The sequence below is a fragment of the Channa argus genome, unplaced genomic scaffold, assembly GCF_033026475.1.
Source record: "Channa argus isolate prfri unplaced genomic scaffold, Channa argus male v1.0 Contig014, whole genome shotgun sequence".
Lineage (NCBI taxonomy): Eukaryota > Metazoa > Chordata > Actinopteri > Anabantiformes > Channidae > Channa > Channa argus.
Window position 1 is genome coordinate 925,765 of NW_027125233.1, and position 9,236 is coordinate 935,000.

The 9,236-nt window shown below is 41.7% G+C and overlaps 9 pseudogenes; all 9 read left to right on the plus strand.

Annotated features, from left to right (window-relative positions):
* The first annotated feature begins 399 nt into the window (after nucleotides 1–399).
* On the plus strand, nucleotides 400–518 carry LOC137113117 (5S ribosomal RNA; annotated as a pseudogene).
* An 857-nt stretch (nucleotides 519–1,375) lies between these two features.
* Nucleotides 1,376–1,494, plus strand: LOC137112668 (5S ribosomal RNA; annotated as a pseudogene).
* Nucleotides 1,495–2,351: 857 nt separating this feature from the next.
* On the plus strand, nucleotides 2,352–2,470 carry LOC137113106 (5S ribosomal RNA; annotated as a pseudogene).
* Nucleotides 2,471–3,327: 857 nt separating this feature from the next.
* LOC137113132 (5S ribosomal RNA) lies at nucleotides 3,328–3,446 on the plus strand (annotated as a pseudogene).
* Nucleotides 3,447–4,302: 856 nt separating this feature from the next.
* On the plus strand, nucleotides 4,303–4,421 carry LOC137112959 (5S ribosomal RNA; annotated as a pseudogene).
* An 867-nt stretch (nucleotides 4,422–5,288) lies between these two features.
* Nucleotides 5,289–5,407, plus strand: LOC137112500 (5S ribosomal RNA; annotated as a pseudogene).
* Nucleotides 5,408–6,264: 857 nt separating this feature from the next.
* LOC137112444 (5S ribosomal RNA) lies at nucleotides 6,265–6,383 on the plus strand (annotated as a pseudogene).
* An 857-nt stretch (nucleotides 6,384–7,240) lies between these two features.
* On the plus strand, nucleotides 7,241–7,359 carry LOC137112581 (5S ribosomal RNA; annotated as a pseudogene).
* An 867-nt stretch (nucleotides 7,360–8,226) lies between these two features.
* On the plus strand, nucleotides 8,227–8,345 carry LOC137112520 (5S ribosomal RNA; annotated as a pseudogene).
* The last annotated feature ends 891 nt before the right edge of the window (nucleotides 8,346–9,236 follow it).

A 9,236-nucleotide genomic window follows, 5' to 3' on the forward strand; every position in this document is an offset into this window, starting at 1 on the left:
ATTGTTTTCACATTAGGGAGTTAGGGTTAGCGACTGTCTTTTGGTTTGTTTATTTCTATCAGGCTAGCTAGCACTTTCTGTGGGAAATGGCTTATTTTGTTTATTATGTTGGCCTTGGTTCGCCCTGAGTTGTAGTGTCATGTTTTGTTTGACACTTTCTTTCGTTTAAAATAAATATCATTCTGTTGGAACATTTCGATCCTGGATTTTGGTTTGGGGATCGGAGAGGGAACATGCTAATTTGTCTTTGTATGTTGCACCCTGACCCCCTAGACAGGGGCGTAACAGACCAGTACAGTTATAGTACTTTGTACTTTGCCACATTTATCTTCTTCTTAGCAAGTGTCATGCATTCTGCTTCTCCAGCGTTTTTAAGAGCTGTTGATGATGTCAAATGCAGCTTACGGCCACACCGCTCTCTAAGCGCCCGATCTCGTCCGATCTCGGCAGCCAAATGGAGCCGGGCCTGGTTAGTACTTGGTAGGAAGACCGCCTGGGAATACCAGGTGCTGTAAGCTTTTTTGCTTGGGTTTACGGGCAGCACAAGCTGGTGTTACTGCCTATTTATTCATAGAAATTGTTCTATATTTTCATCAAATTTTGTTCTTTCATTGCTGTTTTGCTACTTTGTTGGTTTGCCAACCATCGTGCTTCATTACTAGTAGACCATGTTACGGTCCTGGCCATATGTGTTGTTTTTATTTTCTTGTTCTTATAGGTGCCCTGCCTGATTGGCCGGATTGGGGGGCAGTACAGGAAGCTGATTGGTCCATCCTACACTTCCTGGAGTTTTAAAAGTACGGTTCCCAACAGCTAGCGAGGCTCTTTCTGGCATCAGCACCTGTTTGCTGTTCTTGGTTTCCAAACCTTATTTAGCATTTTTGAATTGTTAGGTTTTGTGCCGTGGTTTTGTTTATAAATTGTATATTTTGTAAATAGTATTAAATCTGTAGGGGTGAACTGCCATTTTCTTTGGACTGTTTTCACATTAGGGAGTTAGGGTTAGCGACTGTCTTTTGGTTTGTTTATTTCTATCAGGCTAGCTAGCACTTTCTGTGGGAAATGGATTATTTTGTTTATTATGTTGGCCTTGGTTCACCCTGAGTTGTAGTGTCATGTTTTATTTGACACTTTCTTTCGTTTAAAATAAATATCATTCTGTTGGAACATCTCGATCCTGGATTTTGGTTTGGGGATCGAAGAGGGAACATGCTAATTTATCTTTGTATGTTGCACCCTGACCCCCTAGACAAGGGCGTAACAAACCAGTACAGTTATAGTACTTTGTACTTTGCCACATTTATCTTCTTCTTAGCAAGTGTCATGCATTCTGCTTCTCCAGCGTTTTTAAGAGCTGTTGATGATGTCAAATGCAGCTTAGGGCCACACCGCTCTCTAAGCGCCTGATCTCGTCCGATCTCGGCAGCCAAATAGAGCCGGGCCTGGTTAGTACTTGGTAGGAAGACCGCCTGGGAATACCACGTGCTGTAAGCTTCTTTGCTTGGGTTTACGGGCAGCACAAGCTGGTGTTACTGCCTATTTATTCATAGAAATTGTTCTATATTTTCATCAAATTTTGTTCTTTCATTGCTGTTTTGCTACTTTGTTGGTTTGCCAACCATCGTGCTTCATTACTAGTAGACCATGTTACGGTCCTGGCCATATGTGTTGTTTTTATTTTCTTGTTCTTATAGGTGCCCTGCCTGATTGGCCGGATTGGGGGGCAGTACAGGAAGCTGATTGGTCCATCCTACACTTCCTGGAGTTTTAAAAGTACGGTTCCCAACAGCTAGCGAGGCTCTTTCTGGCATCAGCACCTGTTTGCTGTTCTTGGTTTCCAAACCTTATTTAGCATTTTTGAATTGTTAGGTTTTGTGCCGTGGTTTTGTTTATAAATTGTATATTTTGTAAATAGTATTAAATCTGTAGGGGTGAACTGCCATTTTCTTTGGACTGTTTTCACATTAGGGAGTTAGGGTTAGCGACTGTCTTTTGGTTTGTTTATTTCTATCAGGCTAGCTAGCACTTTCTGTGGGAAATGGATTATTTTGTTTATTATGTTGGCCTTGGTTCACCCTGAGTTGTAGTGTCATGTTTTATTTGACACTTTCTTTCGTTTAAAATAAATATCATTCTGTTGGAACATCTCGATCCTGGATTTTGGTTTGGGGATCGGAGAGGGAACATGCTAATTTATCTTTGTATGTTTCACCCTGACCCCCTAGACAGGGGCGTAACAGACCAGTACAGTTATAGTACTTTGTACTTTGCCACATTTATCTTCTTCTTAGCAAGTGTCATGCATTCTGCTTCTCTAGCGTTTTTAAGAGCTGTTGATGATGTCAAATGCAGCTTACGGCCACACCGCTCTCTAAGCGCCCGATCCCGTCCGATCTCGGCAGCCAAATAGAGCCGGGCCTGGTTAGTACTTGGTAGGAAGACTGCCTGGGAATACCAGGTGCTGTAAGCTTTTTTGCTTGGGTTTACGGGCAGCACAAGCTGGTGTTACTGCCTATTTATTCATAGAAATTGTTCTATATTTTCATCAAATTTTGTTCTTTCATTGCTGTTTTGCTACTTTATTGGTTTGCCAACCATCGTGCTTCATTACTAGTAGACCATGTTACGGTCCTGGCCATATGTGTTGTTTTTATTTTGTTGTTCTTATAGGTGCCCTGCCTGATTGGCCGGATTGGGGGGCAGTACAGGAAGCTGATTGGTCCATCTTACACTTCCTGGAGTTTTAAAAGTACGGTTCCCAACAGCTAGCGAGGCTCTTTCTGGCATCAGCACCTGTTTGCTGTTATTGGTTTCCAAACCTTATTTAGCATTTTTGAATTGTTAGGTTTTGTGCCGTGGTTTTGTTTATAAATTGTATATTTTGTAAATAGTATTAAATCTGTAGGGGTGAACTGCCATTTTCTTTGGACTGTTTTCACATTAGGGAGTTAGGGTTAGCGACTGTCTTTTGGTTTGTTTATTTCTATCAGGCTAGCTAGCACTTTCTGTGGGAAATGGATTATTTTGTTTATTATGTTGGCCTTGGTTCACCCTGAGTTGTAGTGTCATGTTTTGTTTGACACTTTCTTTCGTTTAAAATAAATATCATTCTGTTGGAACATCTCGATCCTGGATTTTGGTTTGGGGATCGGAGAGGGAACATGCTAATTTATCTTTGTATGTTGCACCCTGACCCCCTAGACAGGGGCGTAACAGACCAGTACAGTTATAGTACTTTGTACTTTGCCACATTTATCTTCTTCTTAGCAAGTGTCATGCATTCTGCTTCTCCAGCGTTTTTAAGAGCTGTTGATGATGTCAAATGCAGCTTACGGCCACACCCCTCTCTAAGCGCCCGATCTCGTCCGATCTCGGCAGCCAAATAGAGCCGGGCCTGGTTAGTACTTGGTAGGAAGACCGCCTGGGAATACCAGGTGCTGTAAGCTTTTTTGCTTGGGTTTACGGGCAGCACAAGCTGGTGTTACTGCCTATTTATTCATAGAAATTGTTCTATATTTTCATCAAATTTTGTTCTTTCATTGCTGTTTTGCTACTTTATTGGTTTGCCAACCATCGTGCCTAATTACTAGTAGACCATGTTACGGTCCTGGCCATATGTGTTGTTTTTTTTTCTTGTTCTTATAGGTGCCCTGCCTGATTGGCCGGATTGGGGGGCAGTACAGGAAGCTGATTGGTCCATCCTACACTTCCTGGAGTTTTAAAAGTACGGTTCCCAACAGCTAGCGAGGCTCTTTCTGGCATCAGCACCTGTTTGCTGTTCTTGGTTTCCAAACCTTATTTAGCATTTTTGAATTGTTAGGTTTTGTGCCGTGGTTTTGTTTATAAATTGTATATTTTGTAAATAGTATTAAATCTGTAGGGGTGAACTGCCATTTTCTTTGGACTGTTTTCACATTAGGGAGTTAGGGTTAGCGACTGTCTTTTGGTTTGTTTATTTCTATCAGGCTAGCTAGCACTTTCTGTTGGAAATGGATTATTTTGTTTATTATGTTGGCCTTGGTTCGCCCTGAGTTGTAGTGTCATGTTTTGTTTGACACTTTCTTTCGTTTAAAATAAATATCATTCTGTTGGAACATCTCGACCCTGGATTTTGGTTTGGGGATCGGAGAGGGAACATGCTAATTTATCTTTGTATGTTGCACCCTGACCCCCTAGACAGGGGCGTAACAGACCAGTACAGTTATAGTACTTTGTACTTTGCCACATTTATCTTCTTCTTAGCAAGTGTCATGCATTCTGCTTCTCTAGCGTTTTTAAGAGCTGTTGATGATGTCAAATGCAGCTTACGGCCACACCGCTCTCTAAGCGCCCGATCTCGTCCGATCTCGGCAGCCAAATAGAGCCGGGCCTGGTTAGTACTTGGTAGGAAGACCGCCTGGGAATACCAGGTGCTGTAAGCTTTTTTGCTTGGGTTTACGGGCAGCACAAGCTGGTGTTACTGCCTATTTATTCATAGAAATTGTTCTATATTTTCATCAAATTTTGTTCTCTCATTGCTGTTTTGCTACTTTATTGGTTTGTCAACCATCGTGCTTCATTACTAGTAGACCATGTTACGGTCCTGGCCATATGTGTTGTTTTTATTTTGTTGTTCTTATAGGTGCCCTGCCTGATTGGCCGGATTTGGGGGAAGTACAGGAAGCTGATTGGTCCATCCTACACTTCCTGGAGTTTTAAAAGTACGGTTCCCAACAGCTAGCGAGGCTCTTTCTGGCAGCAGCACCTGTTTGCTGTTCTTGCTTTCCAAACCTTATTTAGCATTTTTGAATTGTTAGGTTTTGTGCCGTGGTTTTGTTTATAAATTGTATATTTTGTAAATAGTATTAAATCTGTAGGGGTGGACTGCCATTTTCTTTTGATTGTTTTCTCTTGTTTTCACATTAGGGAGTTAGGGTCAGCGACTGTCTTTTGGTTTGTTTATTTCTATCAGGCTAGCTAGCACTTTCTGTGGGAAATGGCTTATTTTGTTTATTATGTTGGCCTTGGTTCGCCCTGAGTTGTAGTGTCATGTTTTGTTTGACACTTTCTTTCGTTTAAAATAAATATCATTCTGTTGGAACATCTCGATCCTGGATTTTGGTTTGGGGATCGGAGAGGGAACATGCTAATTTGTATTTGTATGTTGCACCCTGACCCCCTAGACAGGGGCGTAACAGACCAGTACAGTTATAGTACTTTGTACTTTGCCACATTTATCTTCTTCTTAGCAAGTGTCATGCATTCTGCTTCTCCAGCGTTTTTAAGAGCTGTTGATGATGTCAAATGCAGCTTACGGCCACACTGCTCTCTAAGCGCCCGATCTCGTCCGATCTCGGCAGCCAAATGGAGCCGGGCCTGGTTAGTACTTGGTCGGAAGACCGCGTGGGAATACCAGGTGCTGTAAGCTTTTTTGCTTGGGTTTACGGGCAGCACAAGCTGGTGTTACTGCCTATTTATTCATAGAAATTGTTCTATATTTTCATCAAATTTTGTTCTCTCATTGCTGTTTTGCTACTTTATTGGTTTGTCAACCATCGTGCTTCATTACTAGTAGACCATGTTACGGTCCTGGCCATATGTGTTGTTTTTATTTTGTTGTTCTTATAGGTGCCCTGCCTGATTGGCCGGATTTGGGGGAAGTACAGGAAGCTGATTGGTCCATCCTACACTTCCTGGAGTTTTAAAAGTACGGTTCCCAACAGCTAGCGAGGCTCTTTCTGGCAGCAGCACCTGTTTGCTGTTCTTGCTTTCCAAACCTTATTTAGCATTTTTGAATTGTTAGGTTTTGTGCCGTGGTTTTGTTTATAAATTGTATATTTTGTAAATAGTATTAAATCTGTAGGGGTGGACTGCCATTTTCTTTTGATTGTTTTCACATTAGGGAGTTAGGGTTAGCGACTGTCTTTTGGTTTGTTTATTTCTATCAGGCTAGTTAGCACTTTCTGTGGGAAATGGATTATTTTGTTTATTATGTTGGCCTTGGTTCGCCCTGAGTTGTAGTGTCATGTTTTGTTTGACACTTTCTTTCGTTTAAAATAAATATCATTCTGTTGGAACATTTCGATCCTGGATTTTGGTTTGGGGATCGGAGAGGGAACATGCTAATTTGTCTTTGTATGTTGCACCCTGACCCCCTAGACAGGGGCGTAACAGACCAGTACAGTTATAGTACTTTGTACTTTGCCACATTTATCTTCTTCTTAGCAAGTGTCATGCATTCTGCTTCTCCAGCGTTTTTAAGAGCTGTTGATGATGTCAAATGCAGCTTACGGCCACACTGCTCTCTAAGCGCCCGATCTCGTCCGATCTCGGCAGCCAAATGGAGCCGGGCCTGGTTAGTACTTGGTAGGAAGACCGCCTGGGAATACCAGGTGCTGTAAGCTTTTTTGCTTGGGTTTACGGGCAGCACAAGCTGGTGTTACTGCCTATTTATTCATAGAAATTGTTCTATATTTTCATCAAATTTTGTTCTTTCATTGCTGTTTTGCTACTTTATTGGTTTGTCAACCATCGTGCTTCATTACTAGTAGACCATGTTACGGTTCTGGCCATATGTGTTGTTTTTATTTTGTTGTTCTTATAGGTGCCCTGCCTGATTGGCCGGATTTGGGGGAAGTACAGGAAGCTGATTGGTCCATCCTACACTTGCTGGAGTTTTAAAAGTACGGTTCCCAACAGCTAGCGAGGCTCTTTCTGGCAGCAGCACCTGTTTGCTGTTCTTGCTTTCCAAACCTTATTTAGCATTTTTGAATTGTTAGGTTTTGTGCCGTGGTTTTGTTTATAAATTGTATATTTTGTAAATAGTATTAAATCTGTAGGGGTGAACTGCCATTTTCTTTGGACTGTTTTCACATTAGGGAGTTAGGGTTAGCGACTGTCTTTTGGTTTGTTTATTTCTATCAAGCTAGCTAGCACTTTCTGTGGGAAATGGATTATTTTGTTTATTATGTTGGCCTTGGTTCACCCTGAGTTGTAGTGTCATGTTTTATTTGACACTTTCTTTCGTTTAAAATAAATATCATTCTGTTGGAACATCTCGATCCTGGATTTTGGTTTGGGGATCGGAGAGGGAACATGCTAATTTGTCTTTGTATGTTGCACCCTGACCCCCTAGACAGGGGCGTAACAGACCAGTACAGTTATAGTACTTTGTACTTAGCCACATTTATCTTCTTCTTAGCAAGTGTCATGCATTCTGCTTCTCCAGCGTTTTTAAGAGCTGTTGATGATGTCAAATGCAGCTTACGGCCACACTGCTCTCTAAGCGCCCGATCCCGTCCGATCTCGGCAGCCAAATAGGGCCGGGCCTTGTTAGTACTTGGTAGGAAGACCGCCTGGGAATACCAGGTGCTGTAAGCTTTTTTGCTTGGGTTTACGGGCAGCACAAGCTGGTGTTACTGCCTATTTATTCATAGAAATTGTTCTATATTTTCATCAAATTTTGTTCTTTCATTGCTGTTTTGCTACTTTATTGGTTTGCCAACCATCGTGCTTCATTACTAGTAGACCATGTTACGGTCCTGGCCATATGTGTTGTTTTTATTTTCTTGTTCTTATAGGTGCCCTGCCTGATTGGCCGGATTGGGGGGCAGTACAGGAAGCTGATTGGTCCATCCTACACTTCCTGGAGTTTTAAAAGTACGGTTCCCAACAGCTAGCGAGGCTCTTTCTGGCATCAGCACCTGTTTGCTGTTCTTGGTTTCCAAACCTTATTTAGCATTTTTGAATTGTTAGGTTTTGTGCCGTGGTTTTGTTTATAAATTGTATATTTTGTAAATGGTATTTAATCTGTAGGGGTGGACTGCCATTTTCTTTTGATTGTTTTCTCTGGTTTTCACATTAGGGAGTTAGGGTTAGCGACTGTCTTTTGGTTTGTTTATTTCTATCAGGCTAGCTAGCACTTTCTGTGGGAAATGGATTATTTTGTTTATTATGTTGGCCTTGGTTCGCCCTGAGTTGTAGTGTCATGTTTTGTTTGACACTTTCTTTCGTTTAAAATAAATATCATTCTGTTGGAACATCTTGATCCTGGATTTTGGTTTGGGGATCGGAGAGGGAACATGCTAATTTATCTTTGTATGTTGCACCCTGACCCCCTAGACAGGGGCGTAACAGACCAGTACAGTTATAGTACTTTGTACTTTGCCACATTTATCTTCTTCTTAGCAAGTGTCATGCATTCTGCTTCTCCAGCGTTTTTAAGAGCTGTTGATGATGTCAAATGCAGCTTACGGCCACACCCCTCTCTAAGCGCCCGATCTCGTCCGATCTCGGCAGCCAATTAGAGCCGGGCCTGGTTAGTACTTGGTAGGAAGACCGCCTGGGAATACCAGGTGTTGTAAGCTTTTTTGCTTGGGTTTACGGGCAGCACAAGCTGGTGTTACTGCCTATTTATTCATAGAAATTGTTCTATATTTTCATCAAATTTTGTTCTTTCATTGCTGTTTTGCTACTTTATTGGTTTGCCAACCATCGTGCTTCATTACTAGTAGACCATGTTACGGTCCTGGCCATATGTGTTGTTTTTATTTTCTTGTTCTTATAGGTGCCCTGCTTGATTGGCCGGATTGGGGGGCAGTACAGGAAGCTGATTGGTCCATCCTACACTTCCTGGAGTTTTAAAAGTACGGTTCCCAACAGCTAGCAAGGCTCTTTCTGGCATCAGCACCTGTTTGCTGTTCTTGGTTTCCAAACCTTATTTAGCATTTTTGAATTGTTAGGTTTTGTGCCGTGGTTTTGTTTATAAATTGTATATTTTGTAAATAGTATTAAATCTGTAGGGGTGAACTGCCATTTTCTTTGGACTGTTTTCACATTAGGGAGTTAGGGTTAGCGACTGTCTTTTGGTTTGTTTATTTCTATCAGGCTAGCTAGCACTTTCTGTGGGAAATGGCTTATTTTGTTTATTATGTTGGCCTTGGTTCGCCCTGAGTTGTAGTGTCATATTTTGTTTGACACTTTCTTTCGTTTAAAATAAATATCATCTGTTGGAACATCTCGATACTGGAGTTTGGTTTGGGGATCGGAGAGGGAACATGCTAATTTATCTTTGTATGTTGCACCCTGACCCCCTGGACAGGGGCGTAACAGACCAGTACAGTTATAGTACTTTGTACTTTTTCCACATTTATCTTCTTCTTAGCAAGTGTCATGCATTCTGCTTCTCCAGCGTTTTTAAGAGCTGTTGATGATGTCAAATGCAGCTTATGGCCACACCGCTCTCTAAGCGCCCGATC